We start from the raw sequence: 15,086 nt of genomic DNA, 5'->3' as shown, positions 1-15,086 counted from the left end.
AAGTTTCCTACGGAGAAAACACTTTTTGGCTAAAGTTTCCTATGGGAAATTGTTTTTTTTACTCTTATTTTTTTAATTTCTCAGCAACTACTGAATGGATTTACACCATTTAAAAAAAAAGGTCGCTTTCTGAACCAAGCGCTACCTTTTTGCTAAATTTGGTGTAATTCCGTTCAGCAGTTCGGGCTGTAGCCTTGGCTAAAGTTTCCTACGGAGAAAACACTTTTTGGGACCCCCTTTTTTCTCAGCCCTCGCTTGACGAATCACCCCCAAACTTTCAGTATAGGAGCAGACCTGGATGAAACATTTTTTGGGAGAATTTTGAGATACATCTAACGACGCCAAAGTTATTAGCAAATCAAAAAATGCTTTTCCTATGGAAACTAGGCTCTTTTTTTATGTTTGAAAGCTTTATTGAAGACTTTGTTAACACATAAAGATATTAGCATACATAGAAATCATACAAAAATCCAGTGTGAAACCATTAATACTGCTAATATCAATGTTAGAAAAACCAAAAAGCATTTTATAAGGGTTTTAAAGCTAAAAGGGGAGAAGGGAAGGGAAGAGATAGGAAGGGAAAGGAAGGGAGAGGGATAAAGAAACAGTATTCCAAACCTTAAACTATCAAATAATTACGGCATACAATCAAGTAATATAAATGAACAATACAAAATGATCAGCATAAGCAAGAAATAAAACTGAATAAACCTATAAGAGGTAACAAGAAGGAGAGAGTTCAAGTCGTTCAGGGGGGTTTAAAATATTCTGAGTTGACATGCATAGGCTTCTTCAAAGCCAATCGATCAAGATATGTGGTGAGGGGCAACCAAAAAAGATCAACATTACGTATAGGTTTGCAGGTGGAGGCAAAAGAAACGTCCAATCTGTGAAAATGACATAAAGAGTTCCACCAACCTTGTAAGGAAATATTTGTTAGAGATTTCCAGTTAGAAGAGATGTGTTGGAAGGCAAGAGCAAGCATCAGGTCGAAAAGACCATGTGAGTGTACGGATAAGTTTAAAGATTCAGAAAGACTACCCAAGAAGAGAAAAGTGATTGAGAAAGGAGTAGAATGAGTGAAGATATGGGAGAGGCATGACCAAACTTTCCCCCAAAAAGCAGAAACGACAGGACACAAAAAGAACAGATGTAGAAGGTCAGCATTAGGAGTACCACAAGTCCAGCATTTAGAGTCAGAAGAGGGTGAGAAACGAGACAAAGAAAGAGGAGAGAGATAGAGTCTATGATACAGATAAAATAAGGATTGAGTAAGAGAAGCAGAACGAGAAATTTTTAAAGATCTGGACCAAAGATTATCCCAAAGAGCAACAGACCAAGTACAACCAAAATCTGCTTCCCAAGAAAGCTCCACTTTAGTTTTGGCTCGGGTTGGGTTAGGAGATACGAAAAATTTATAGATAAGAGATGCTTTAGGGAGGGTAGTAAGAATATTAAGAAGAGGAGAAGGAGGAATTAATGGGGACGAAGAAGGGAGAGAATAGTCAAGGATTATTGCCATGAGGGTTGTAAATTTCTGCAAAAAGGACCGAGGGCGATGAAATAAAAGTTGAAATTGGGGAAAGGAACAAGGTAAAGCACCATCAAAGAGTTGATTAACCCACATTACGCCTCTCACTCTCCAAGATTTCCAAAAGATGGGTCTATGATTTAAAAGGATAAGTGAATTATACCAAATAGGGGTATTTAAAAAGGATGTATGCGTAATGATAGAAGGAAGAACCAAAGATCTTAAAAGAGAAGAAGTGTGTTTGAATAGGGGAAACAGAAAATAGGAATTCCTGGCAGAAAAACGCACCACTTCGGCAAAGGAGAAAGGTAATAGTAATGAATGCTCAATGAGGAGCCAAAGAGGAGTGAAAGGGGAAAAAGTTGATGAGATCCATCTCGAGGCTTGTCGTAAGGAAAAGGACCTATGATAAAGACGGAAGTCCGGAAAATTAACTCCACCATTGGATTTGGGTTTACGAAGGGTTGCAAGGGAAATTCTGGATTTTTTATTCTTCCAAAGAAATTGCGAAAGGAGAGAATCAATTTGTTTAAAGTAAAATGCAGGAATATGAACCGGTAACATGGAGAAGGTATAAATTAGAATAGGAGCTATCATCATTTCAATTGAATCCAACCTACCCCACCAGGAGAGAAAAAGAGGATTCCAGGCAGAGAATAATTGTTCAATTCTAGAGATAACTGCAGACATATTTAATTTAACTGAAGAGGAAATAGAATTAGAGAACCAAATACCAAGATATTTAATCTTTGAGCTATTCCAAGCAAAACCAGTAGGGGAAAAAAAATGAGGAAGACAGGATGTGGTAAGAGGGAGAATTTCAGTCTTATCTGAGTTAATCTTATATCCTGATACCAAAGAAAAGGAGTTGAATTCGGACAGTAAGGGGGGTATAGATGATTCTGGATCAGAAATAAACAATAAGATATCGTCTGCATAAGCAGAAAGCTTCAATTGATTACTACCGTATGGAAAACCAGAAATAGAAATATTATTACGAATGGAAGATAAAAAAGGTTCAAGAGTCAAGACAAAAAGAAGTGGGGAGAGAGGACAACCTTGGCGAACACCTCTCCGGAGAGTAAAAGGTGAAGAGAGTTGACCGTTCACAAGTACCGAGGCCTTGGGAGCAGAATATAACAGAGAGATAAGGGATATAAATTTGGGGCCAAAACCATGCCAATGTAATGAAGCAAACAAAAAAGACCAATCGACTCTGTCAAAGGCCTTTTCCGCATCAACAGAGATAGCGGCAAGAGGGGTTGAAAGTGAGGAAGCTTTATTTAGGACATTAAGAAATAGGCGAGAATTATCCGATGTGAGTCTACCTTTAACGAAGCCACATTGTTCTTTGCCAATGAGATGAGGTATGAGGGGATCTAAGCGCATCGCAAGTAATTTGGCAAAAATGTTATAGTCCACATTAACTAAAGAGATCGGACGGTAATTTTTACATAGCTGATGGTCACGACCTTCTTTTGGGATAAGACAAATGGTAGCATCCTGAAAAGTACCTTCTGCCTTGCCGGATGAATAAAATGATTGGAAAAGGGTCAAAAGTTTGGGCAGTAAAAGGTCTGAGAAATGCAAATAAAATTCCACAGGAAAGCCATCAGGGCCTGGGGATTTACCTTTAGTAAGAGAGGTCAAGGCTATAGTAAGTTCATGCAATGAGAGGTCAAGTTCAAGATTCGGAAAGTTAAGATGAGAGTTGGACGGTTTAGGAAGTTTCTCAAAATAATTCTGAATAAGAGAAGGAGTAGGAGGGCATTCTGGGGTGTAGAGTTGCTGATAAAATGATTGAAATTGATCAAGTATTTCCTTATCTTTATGGAGAAGAACATTGTCAGAAGAGTAGATAGAGTCAATGAGAGCACGCTCCTTACGGGATTTAAGATAATTAGCTAAGAGTTTTCCTGACTTATTGCGGCCTCCATAATAACGGGCACTACTACGAAGAAGAATCGAAGAGGCATTATCTGTAGTTAATTTATTAAACTCCAGCTTTGCTCGTAAGAGATCTGGTGACATAAATTTATCTGAAGAAGTATAAAACTGGTGCTCCAAAAGTTTAATATGTGCCAGGGAAGTTTTTCGTTTTTGAAAATATTGTTTCTTTTTCCGGGAGACAAAATCAATAATGAATCCCCTTGCAGTGGCCTTAAAAGAGTCCCAGAGAACATGAGGAGTGGTACTAGGGTCACAGTTAAAGAGAAAGAATTCCTCAACAAAAGAACGAAAAGAGGAGGAGAAACTGGGGTCGGTAAGAAGTGCGCTATTAAAGCGCCAACGGGAGGGCTTGGGACGTGGTGGAAGCAGATCAAGATCTGTTACAATAGGGGCATGGTCCGAAATGACAAGGGGTTCAATAGAAGAAGACAATAAGTTTTGAGATAAAGGTTTAGAAAGAAAGATATAGTCGAGACGAGATAAAGATGAGTGAGGAGGAGAGAAAAAAGAGTAGTCCAAAGTGTCAGGGTGTGAGAGACGCCAAGAATCAATGAGATGTGATTGCGAAATGGTGTTAAGAAATTGTTTGTGGGATTTATGTGGTGTGAAACGAACTGTGGATTTACGGTCCAGGAATGGGTCAACAATCTGGTTACAATCTCCAGCTAAAATAAATGATTCATCCTTATATTGGATACATTTCCTTGTAATTAAAGGCCAAAGAGTAATCTGGTTGCACAGGACCATACTCATTGAAGACAGTTAAAGGAATAGAGTTAAGTAATAATTTGGCTAATATCCATTGTCCATCAGTGTCCTTTTCCTGAGACAGAACCGTACACTTTAGTCTTTTGTGACATAGGATAGCAACACCATTCTTTTTGTTGTTGGAAGGCGAGAATAAGACTGTACCCACCCAATTCCTTTTTAACTTAAGAGATTCAATATCATTAAGATGGGTTTCTTGCAAAAACGGGTTATATCCGGGTTATAAGAGGCTAAATGGGAAAGAACTCTCTGCCGCTTAATAGGATTAATGAAACCTTTTACATTCCAAGTAACAACTTTGAATTTACAAATAACATAAAATCAAGTAGGATAGAAAATAGTTAAAAAGATGCATATACAAAAAGCCGAAAAAGAGAAAAATAGGAAGAATACCGAGAAAATAGAATAGCGCAAAGAGATAGGGGAGAAATGGAAATGAAGGAAAAGTGAACTTGATCAACAAATAAAGGGGAAAGAAAAGGAAAAAGGAAACAGGAAAAAAAGGAGGAAATTACAAGAAGAGACAGTACATATCCCAAAAGGATGACTGAGGCAAACATACCTTAGGGGAATACGAAATAGGACAACGGGGAGATGGCGACACTCAACGAGACAGGTCTCCCAAAACGGGAGTCCAGACCGGGCCGCACCAGGACGAAGGACATGAATGAAGAATCAAATGGGGAAGAAATCAATCCATCTATATAAATAAATAAATAACATTTGAGATCATAGAGATAAACAAAGAGAAACAAAGGGTGAAATGTTAAAGACCGACAAACAATTAGAAGAAATGAGGATAATGAAGAATAAAGATGTCTAACAAGATCAAGGAGGAACAGAGAGTATACATTATTATTAAACAAAGGGAAGAAATGAATTATAATTAGATGAAAAAATTGTGAAGAAAGCGAATTTACAGTCTAATAAGTAAAGTCTAACATATGGAAACAAAGACAAAAACATAATTAGAAAACCTGTAAGGGAAGAGAAAGTTAAACATGTTCAGGAAACCTGCAAAAGAAGAAAAAGTTAGACAATCAGCCACAGGAAGAGGAGGAAGTTTCCATAGCAGAATTAGAACGAATATGAATGAAGTTTTTAAGTCCAGCAGGGTCTTGAAAGGTCCATGTCTTAGAGGAGCACGTAGAGACAAAAATTCCTTCCGTCGAGAAGCAGTAGCATTCGAAACATCCTGGGAGAGGAACACTCTCTGACCCAACTAGGAGACATGACGTTTAGATCGAGCAGCTGAGAGAAAAGAAAGAAGATCCGTGAATTTCAAAAAAAGAATAATGACTCCTCTTGGTTTGGTTGATGTGGATGAACGAGCGTCAAGTCTATGAGCTCTCTGAATATTAAGAGAGGTGGGGGACGGCATATCCAAAAGCTTCGGAAGGAAGGAGGAGAAGAAGAGTACAGGATCATCCCCTTACAAAGTTTCCGGCAAACCATAAATACGAAGGTTATTCCTCCTATTTCTATTTTCCAATTCCTCAGTATGTTGCTGGAGCGCCAAAACAGACTTTTCCAAAGAGGAAACCCGTTGAGATGTAGATTGAAGATCCGAAATCTGCCGCTCCACAGATATCACTCTATTATCCATGGACGACCATTTCTCTTCAAGAAACTGCATTTTATTGTTGGTTTCTTCTACAAACGGGCGTAAAGCACAAATTTCCTCTAAAAGCATCTCCATAGAGAAAGGAGATGGCGATTTATCTGGGGAGGAAGAGTCCTGTTTCAGACGCTTAGTAGATGTTGATGGAGGTGAGGATTTATTCGAAAGTGGCTGCGCTGAGGAGGAGCGAGGAAGAGACAATCCCGCCATTTGGGCTGCCTTGGGAGGAGAGTCCGTTGTTGAGAGGAGTGGAGATGTTGTCACAGAAGTGCTCCCCGAGGGAATAAAAACAAATTTGGGATTGTGTAATTTACCCATAGAAAACTAGTTCTTTGCAACCGTGGGGTAGGTGAGGAGAGCGTGGAATGAAGGAGTCTGGAATGTGCAGGAGTCCACTCACATGTAATGTAATAACAATGTCCATCCACGAAGGGCAAAACAAGTGAAAGTCTTCACTAAAAATAAGTCTGCAAAGTTGGCGCTAATTACATCAATGAATATCCGAACCAAAGGTGTGGCGAAATGCAGAAAACGTAGACTCACAATATGTAAGCAACAGTGAGAAAATTACCTCATTTCTGTAGTATAGAAAACAAAAATGTCAAAGCATCAGTGTATGCAGTCCAATATCCCAAATGATGAAAAATCGGTCTCCAGGGTTCAAAAATCATCAAAGAGGCCAGTTTAGAAAAAAGGAAGATAAATAAAGTAAGCCATTAGCAAGCGCGAGCGTCGCGCGTTAAACAAAATGGCGGCCGCTCTGAGGGGAGAACGAGCGCGGCAGAAATAGAGTTATTCTGGCTGCAAAAACGGGTGTGTGCACAGTGAAAAACCAGAAAAAAAAATAAAAAATAAATACATAACTTAGCATTTAAAAAACCGTACAAATTCACTGAAAAAACCATAGGTTTCACACACGTTATAGTTAGGAATTATCATTTACAAAACCTTGCAAATTCACTTAAAAAACCATAGGTTTCACACATGTTATAGTTAGCTGTACATTTCACTCGTAAAAAAACAATGAAATTCCACGTTATAGTTAGATCAGGTAACTATAACTTGCGCGACCGCAATCCACAATGTGTAATTTCAGATGTCATCATTGATGTCATGAGTGATGTAATATGTGACGTCATCAGCAGTTTATTGTGGGTGCGCAAGTTATAGTTACCTGATCTAACTATAACGTGGAATTTCATTGGTTTTTTACGAGTGAAATGTACAGCTAACTATAACATGTGTGAAACCTCTGGTTTTTTATATATATATATATATATATATATATATCATACACAATTTGCTTAGCAAAATGAGGACGCACTCGGGACACAAGAATCATCCGTTAAGCACAGCAGACGCTTTAATTAATACATGCTGCCTGATGCGTTTCGGGAAAACATTCCCTTAATCATAGGCATAGTCCAAAGTCTCGCAATGCTGCAGCTTTCAATTTAAGTACCTGCCCTCCAATGGGCTACTCGAATGAGAACCCCAGTGTTGGCTGGGATACGTAGTGCTGCAGCCTACCTTTAACCCCAGTGGGATGGAAAAAATGTTGCAAAACGGCCCTTCAATGAGCCGCAAAAGAGTCCAGCAGTGCTTGAATCCAAGGCTTGTTGTCCCCACATGTGGAGCGTCAGAAAATTCTGCGCCCCGTGGCCCCATGAAATCCGGTGAGTGGTGCGTCCTCCACGCCCTGAAGCCGGCGCGAATACATCATACACAATTTGCTCAGCAAAATGAGGACGCACTCGGGACACAAGAATCATCCGTTAAGCACAGCAGACGCTTTAATTAATACATGCTGCCTGACGCGTTTCGGGAAAACATTCCCTTAATCATAGGCATAGTCCAAAGTCTCGCAATGCTGCAGCTTTCAATTTAAGTACCTGCCCTCCAATGGGCTACTCGAATGAGAACCCCAGTGTTGGCTGGGATACGTAGTGCTGCAGCCTACCTTTAACCCCAGTGGGATGGAAAAAATGTTGCAAAACGTCCCTTCAATGAGCCGCAAAAGAGTCCAGCAGTGCTTGAATCCAAGGCTTGTTGTCCCCACATGTGGAGCGTCAGAAAATTCTGCGCCCCGTGGCCCCATGAAATCCGGTGAGTGGTGCGTCCTCCACGCCCTGAAGCCGGCGCGAATACATCATACACAATTTGCTCAGCAAAATGAGGACGCACTCGGGACACAAGAATCATCCGTTAAGCACAGCAGACGCTTTAATTAATACATGCTGCCTGACGCGTTTCGGGAAAACATTCCCTTAATCATAGGCATAGTCCAAAGTCTCGCAATGCTGCAGCTTTCAATTTAAGTACCTGCCCTCCAATGGGCTACTCGAATGAGAACCCCAGTGTTGGCTGGGATACGTAGTGCTGCAGCCTACCTTTAACCCCAGTGGAATGGAAAAAATGTTGCAAAACGGCCCTTCAATGAGCCGCAAAAGAGTCCAGTAGTGCTTGAATCCAAGGCTTGTTGTCCCCACATGTGGAGCGTCAGAAAATTCTGCGCCCCGTGGCCCCATGAAATCCGGTGAGTGGTGCGTCCTCCACGCCCTGAAGCCGGCGCGAATACATCATACACAATTTGCTCAGCAAAATGAGGACGCACTCGGGACACAAGAATCATCCGTTAAGCACAGCAGACGCTTTAATTAATACATGCTGCCTGACGCGTTTCGGGAAAACATTCCCTTAATCATAGGCATAGTCCAAAGTCTCGCAATGCTGCAGCTTTCAATTTAAGTACCTGCCCTCCAATGGGCTACTCGAATGAGAACCCCAGTGTTGGCTGGGATACGTAGTGCTGCAGCCTACCTTTAACCTCAGTGGGATGGAAAAAATGTTGCAAAACGGCCCTTCAATGAGCCGCAAAAGAGTCCAGCAGTGCTTGAATCCAAGGCTTGTTGTCCCCACATGTGGAGCGTCAGAAAATTCTGCGCCCCGTGGCCCCATGAAATCCGGTGAGTGGTGCGTCCTCCACGCCCTGAAGCCGGCGCGAATACATCATACACAATTTGCTCAGCAAAATGAGGACGCACTCGGGACACAAGAATCATCCGTTAAGCACAGCAGATGCTTTAATTAATACATGCTGCCTGACGCGTTTCGGGAAAACATTCCCTTAATCATAGGCATAGTCCAAAGTCTCGCAATGCTGCAGCTTTCAATTTAAGTACCTGCTCTCCAATGGGCTACTCGAATGAGAACCCCAGTGTTGGCTGGGATACATAGTGCTGCAGCCTACCTTTAACCCCAGTGGGATGGAAAAAATGTTGCAAAACGGCCCTTCAATGAGCCGCAAAAGAGTCCAGCAGTGCTTGAATCCAAAGCTTGTTGTCCCCACATGTGGAGCGTCAGAAAATTCTGCGCCCCGTGGCCCCATGAAATCCGGTGAGTGGTGCGTCCTCCACGCCCTGAAGCCGGCGCGAATACATCATACACAATTTGCTCAGCAAAATGAGGACGCACTCGGGACACAAGAATCATCCGTTAAGCACAGCAGACGCTTTAATTAATACATGCTGCCTGACCCGTTTCGGGAAAACATTCCCTTAATCATAGGCATAGTCCAAAGTCTCGCAATGCTGCAGCTTTCAATTTAAGTACCTGCCCTCCAATGGGCTACTCGAATGAGAACCCCAGTGCTGGCTGGGATACGTAGTGCTGCAGCCTACCTTTAACCCCAGTGGAATGGAAAAAATGTTGCAAAACGGCCCTTCAATGAGCCGCAAAAGAGTCCAGCAGTGCTTGAATCCAAGGCTTGTTGTCCCCACATGTGGAGCATCAGAAAATTCTGCGCCCCGTGGCCCCATGAAATCCGGTGAGTGGTGCGTCCTCCACGCCCTGAAGCCGGCGCGAATACATCATACACAATTTGCTCAGCAAAATGAGGACGCACTCGGGACACAAGAATCATCCGTTAAGCACAGCAGACGCTTTAATTAATACATGCTGTCTGACGCGTTTCGGGAAAACATTCCCTTAATCATAGGCATAGTCCAAAGTCTCGCAATGCTGCAGCTTTCAATTTAAGTACCTGCCCTCCAATGGGCTACTCGAATGAGAACCCCAGTGTTGGCTGGGATACGTAGTGCTGCAGCCTACCTTTAACCCCAGTGGGATGGAAAAAATGTTGCAAAACGGCCCTTCAATGAGCCGCAAAAGAGTCCAGCAGTGCTTGAATCCAAGGCTTGTTGTCCCCACATGTGGAGCGTCAGAAAATTCTGCGCCCCGTGGCCCCATGAAATCCGGTGAGTGGTGCGTCCTCCACGCCCTGAAGCCGGCGCGAATACATCATACACAATTTGCTCAGCAAAATGAGGACGCACTCGGGACACAAGAATCATCCGTTAAGCACAGCAGACGCTTTAATTAATACATGCTGCCTGACGCGTTTCGGGAAAACATTCCCTTAATCATAGGCATAGTCCAAAGTCTCGCAATGCTGCAGCTTTCAATTTAAGTACCTGCCCTCCAATGGGCTACTCGAATGAGAACCCCAGTGTTGGCTGGGATACGTAGTGCTGCAGCCTACCTTTAACCCCAGTGGGATGGAAAAAATGTTGCAAAACGGCCCTTCAATGAGCCGCAAAAGAGTCCAGCAGTGCTTGAATCCAAGGCTTGTTGTCCCCACATGTGGAGCGTCAGAAAATTCTGCGCCCCGTGGCCCCATGAAATCCGGTGAGTGGTGCGTCCTCCACGCCCTGAAGCCGGCGCGAATACATCATCCACAATTTGCTCAGCAAAATGAGGACGCACTCGGGACACAAGAATCATCCGTTAAGCACAGCAGACGCTTTAATTAATACATGCTGCCTGACGCGTTTCGGGAAAACATCCCCTTAATCATAGGCATAGTCCAAAGTCTCGCAATGCTGCAGCTTTCAATTTAAGTACCTGCCCTCCAATGGGCTACTCGAATGAGAACCCCAGTGTTGGCTGGGATACGTAGTGCTGCAGCCTACCTTTAACCTCAGTGGGATGGAAAAAATGTTGCAAAACGGCCCTTCAATGAGCCGCAAAAGAGTCCAGCAGTGCTTGAATCCAAGGCTTGTTGTCCCCACATGTGGAGCGTCAGAAAATTCTGCGCCCCGTGGCCCCATGAAATCCGGTGAGTGGTGCGTCCTCCACGCCCTGAAGCCGGCGCGAATACATCATACACAATTTGCTCAGCAAAATGAGGACGCACTCGGGACACAAGAATCATCCGTTAAGCACAGCAGATGCTTTAATTAATACATGCTGCCTGACGCGTTTCGGGAAAACATTCCCTTAATCATAGGCATAGTCCAAAGTCTCGCAATGCTGCAGCTTTCAATTTAAGTACCTGCTCTCCAATGGGCTACTCGAATGAGAACCCCAGTGTTGGCTGGGATACGTAGTGCTGCAGCCTACCTTTAACCCCAGTGGGATGGAAAAAATGTTGCAAAACGGCCCTTCAATGAGCCGCAAAAGAGTCCAGCAGTGCTTGAATCCAAAGCTTGTTGTCCCCACATGTGGAGCGTCAGAAAATTCTGCGCCCCGTGGCCCCATGAAATCCGGTGAGTGGTGCGTCCTCCACGCCCTGAAGCCGGCGCGAATACATCATACACAATTTGCTCAGCAAAATGAGGACGCACTCGGGACACAAGAATCATCCGTTAAGCACAGCAGACGCTTTAATTAATACATGCTGCCTGACCCGTTTCGGGAAAACATTCCCTTAATCATAGGCATAGTCCAAAGTCTCGCAATGCTGCAGCTTTCAATTTAAGTACCTGCCCTCCAATGGGCTACTCGAATGAGAACCCCAGTGCTGGCTGGGATACGTAGTGCTGCAGCCTACCTTTAACCCCAGTGGAATGGAAAAAATGTTGCAAAACGGCCCTTCAATGAGCCGCAAAAGAGTCCAGCAGTGCTTGAATCCAAGGCTTGTTGTCCCCACATGTGGAGCATCAGAAAATTCTGCGCCCCGTGGCCCCATGAAATCCGGTGAGTGGTGCGTCCTCCACGCCCTGAAGCCGGCGCGAATACATCATACACAATTTGCTCAGCAAAATGAGGACGCACTCGGGACACAAGAATCATCCGTTAAGCACAGCAGACGCTTTAATTAATACATGCTGTCTGACGCGTTTCGGGAAAACATTCCCTTAATCATAGGCATAGTCCAAAGTCTCGCAATGCTGCAGCTTTCAATTTAAGTACCTGCCCTCCAATGGGCTACTCGAATGAGAACCCCAGTGTTGGCTGGGATACGTAGTGCTGCAGCCTACCTTTAACCCCAGTGGGATGGAAAAAATGTTGCAAAACGGCCCTTCAATGAGCCGCAAAAGAGTCCAGCAGTGCTTGAATCCAAGGCTTGTTGTCCCCACATGTGGAGCGTCAGAAAATTCTGCGCCCCGTGGCCCCATGAAATCCGGTGAGTGGTGCGTCCTCCACGCCCTGAAGCCGGCGCGAATACATCATACACAATTTGCTCAGCAAAATGAGGACGCACTCGGGACACAAGAATCATCCGTTAAGCACAGCAGACGCTTTAATTAATACATGCTGCCTGACGCGTTTCGGGAAAACATTCCCTTAATCATAGGCATAGTCCAAAGTCTCGCAATGCTGCAGCTTTCAATTTAAGTACCTGCCCTCCAATGGGCTACTCGAATGAGAACCCCAGTGTTGGCTGGGATACGTAGTGCTGCAGCCTACCTTTAACCCCAGTGGGATGGAAAAAATGTTGCAAAACGGCCCTTCAATGAGCCGCAAAAGAGTCCAGCAGTGCTTGAATCCAAGGCTTGTTGTCCCCACATGTGGAGCGTCAGAAAATTCTGCGCCCCGTGGCCCCATGAAATCCGGTGAGTGGTGCGTCCTCCACGCCCTGAAGCCGGCGCGAATACATCATCCACAATTTGCTCAGCAAAATGAGGACGCACTCGGGACACAAGAATCATCCGTTAAGCACAGCAGACGCTTTAATTAATACATGCTGCCTGACGCATTTCGGGAAAACATCCCCTTAATCATAGGCATAGTCCAAAGTCTCGCAATGCTGCAGCTTTCAATTTAAGTACCTGCCCTCCAATGGGCTACTCGAATGAGAACCCCAGTGTTGGCTGGGATACGTAGTGCTGCAGCCTACCTTTAACCTCAGTGGGATGGAAAAAATGTTGCAAAACGGCCCTTCAATGAGCCGCAAAAGAGTCCAGCAGTGCTTGAATCCAAGGCTTGTTGTCCCCACATGTGGAGCGTCAGAAAATTCTGCGCCCCGTGGCCCCATGAAATCCGGTGAGTGGTGCGTCCTCCACGCCCTGAAGCTGGCGCGAATACATCATACACAATTTGCTCAGCAAAATGAGGACGCACTCGGGACACAAGAATCATCCGTTAAGCACAGCAGATGCTTTAATTAATACATGCTGCCTGACGCGTTTCGGGAAAACATTCCCTTAATCATAGGCATAGTCCAAAGTCTCGCAATGCTGCAGCTTTCAATTTAAGTACCTGCTCTCCAATGGGCTACTCGAATGAGAACCCCAGTGTTGGCTGGGATACGTAGTGCTGCAGCCTACCTTTAACCCCAGTGGGATGGAAAAAATGTTGCAAAACGGCCCTTCAATGAGCCCCAAAAGAGTCCAGCAGTGCTTGAATCCAAGGCTTGTTGTCCCCACATGTGGAGCGTCAGAAAATTCTGCGCCCCGTGGCCCCATGAAATCCGGTGAATGGTGCGTCCTCCACGCCCTGAAGCCGGCGCGAATACATCATACACAATTTGCTCAGCAAAATGAGGACGCACTCGGGACACAAGAATCATCCGTTAAGCACAGCAGACGCTTTAATTAATACATGCTGCCTGACCCGTTTCGGGAAAACATTCCCTTAATCATAGGCATAGTCCAAAGTCTCGCAATGCTGCAGCTTTCAATTTAAGTACCTGCCCTCCAATGGGCTACTCGAATGAGAACCCCAGTGTTGGCTGGGATACGTAGTGCTGCAGCCTACCTTTAACCCCAGTGGGATGGAAAAAATGTTGCAAAACGGCCCTTCAATGAGCCGCAAAAGAGTCCAGCAGTGCTTGAATCCAAGGCTTGTTGTCCCCACATGTGGAGCGTCAGAAAATTCTGCGCCCCGTGGCCCCATGAAATCCGGTGAGTGGTGCGTCCTCCACGCCCTGAAGCCGGCGCGAATACATCATACACAATTTGCTCAGCAAAATGAGGACGCACTCGGGACACAAGAATCATCCGTTAAGCACAGCAGATGCTTTAATTAATACATGCTGCCTGACGCGTTTCTGGAAAACATTCCCTTAATCATAGGCATAGTCCAAAGTCTCGCAATGCTGCAGCTTTCAATTTAAGTACCTGCCCTCCAATGGGCTACTCGAATGAGAACCCCAGTGTTGGCTGGGATACGTAGTGCTGCAGCCTACCTTTTACCCCAGTGGGATGGAAAAAATGTTGCAAAACGGCCCTTCAATGAGCCGCAAAAGAGTCCAGCAGTGCTTGAATCCAAGGCTTGTTGTCCCCACATGTGGAGCGTCAGAAAATTCTGCGCCCCGTGGCCCCATGAAATCCGGTGAGTGGTGCGTCCTCCACGCCCTGAAGCCGGCGCGAATACATCATACACAATTTGCTCAGCAAAATGAGGACGCACTCGGGACACAAGAATCATCCGTTAAGCACAGCAGACGCTTTAATTAATACATGCTGCCTGACGCGTTTCGGGAAAACATTCCCTTAATCATAGGCATAGTCCAAAGTCTCGCAATGCTGCAGCTTTCAATTTAAGTACCTGCCCTCCAATGGGCTACTCGAATGAGAACCCCAGTGTTGGCTGGGATACGTAGTGCTGCAGCCTACCTTTTACCCCAGTGGGATGGAAAAAATGTTGCAAAACGGCCCTTCAATGAGCCGCAAAAGAGTCCAGCAGTGCTTGAATCCAAGGCTTGTTGTCCCCACATGTGGAGCGTCAGAAAATTCTGCGCCCCGTGGCCCCATGAAATCCGGTGAGTGGTGCGTCCTCCACGCCCTGAAGCCGGCGCGAATACATCATACACAATTTGCTCAGCAAAATGAGGACGCACTCGGGACACAAGAATCATCCGTTAAGCACAGCAGACGCTTTAATTAATACATGCTGCCTGACGCGTTTCTAATTCTAATTTCTAATTTAAAACACTTGTAGAGCGCAGCATACACCTAGCGGTTTCTTGGCGCTGAGGGTTCATTGGCTGAG

At 44.6% G+C, this 15,086-nt stretch overlaps 1 long non-coding RNA gene across 1 annotated transcript in view; it reads right to left on the bottom strand.

Moving 5' to 3' along the window:
* The window catches only part of LOC146869513 (uncharacterized), a 383,511-nt gene that overhangs the window by 291,970 nt on the left and 76,455 nt on the right, over window positions 1–15,086 (bottom strand). Inside the window, exon 2 of the long non-coding RNA XR_014961066.1 lies at window positions 4,812–4,949. This is a non-coding gene — a long non-coding RNA (uncharacterized LOC146869513). The remainder of the gene's footprint in view (window positions 1–4,811; window positions 4,950–15,086) is intronic.

The sequence above is a fragment of the Triturus cristatus genome, chromosome 1_1, assembly GCF_964204655.1.
Source record: "Triturus cristatus chromosome 1_1, aTriCri1.1, whole genome shotgun sequence".
Classification (NCBI taxonomy): Eukaryota; Metazoa; Chordata; class Amphibia; order Caudata; family Salamandridae; genus Triturus; species Triturus cristatus.
This window is presented reverse-complemented; position numbering and strand designations above follow the sequence as displayed.